Raw genomic sequence first — 585 nt, 5'->3', positions numbered from 1 at the left:
TGTTGTTGGGGTAGAAAATTTTGGGGTGCCGCGTTTGTTATGTTTGTTTAAATGTATTACACAATGGGTCCGTTTGTATATGTTAGTGGGACACGCACGGGGAACACGCACATTCACGTCATGACACCACACTTTACACACGCCAATCAGCTTCCAGATTATTGGTTATAGTCTATAGTTTTATCATTATTTCTGTTACAAATCTAGGCTAGCACTATTTCCGGAAAGCCTTAACGCACAACACACCCCACATGTACACACGCGCGTACACCTGTAACCTCCACGCAGTGCGCACAATTCCTGCGCCATGTGACCGGCCGCCACAACACCCAAGAAACCCGAAGCGCGCGCGTGCTGCTGTCAGTCCTTGCAGGTGTAGTGACGTCAGAGGCCACGTGACCCCGCAGCGCTGTGGTCAGGCTGTGGGAGCGGGTCGCCACAGGAAGAGCGTCGCCACAGTAACCGCATGCAGCCTAACTCAGGGAAGGGCTCGTCTTCCCCGGCTCGAGGGAACCTTTCACTGGGCGTCGAGGGGGCGGGCGGGGGTGGTTTCGGATTGGGAGGGGACGCTTCGGTAGTGGCGGC

General features: G+C 55.0%; 1 protein-coding gene across 1 annotated transcript in view; it reads left to right on the top strand.

The window, feature by feature from the left end:
* LOC119592871 (cAMP-dependent protein kinase catalytic subunit 1) overlaps positions 1-585 on the top strand; it is a gene marked incomplete at its 5' end in the record, with an annotated part of 28,100 nt that overhangs the window by 15,918 nt on the left and 11,597 nt on the right.

The sequence above is a fragment of the Penaeus monodon genome, chromosome 31, assembly GCF_015228065.2.
Source record: "Penaeus monodon isolate SGIC_2016 chromosome 31, NSTDA_Pmon_1, whole genome shotgun sequence".
In the NCBI taxonomy this organism is placed as follows: domain Eukaryota; kingdom Metazoa; phylum Arthropoda; class Malacostraca; order Decapoda; family Penaeidae; genus Penaeus; species Penaeus monodon.
Note: the sequence above shows the minus strand (reverse complement) of the source record. Positions and strands in the feature narration are given on the sequence as shown.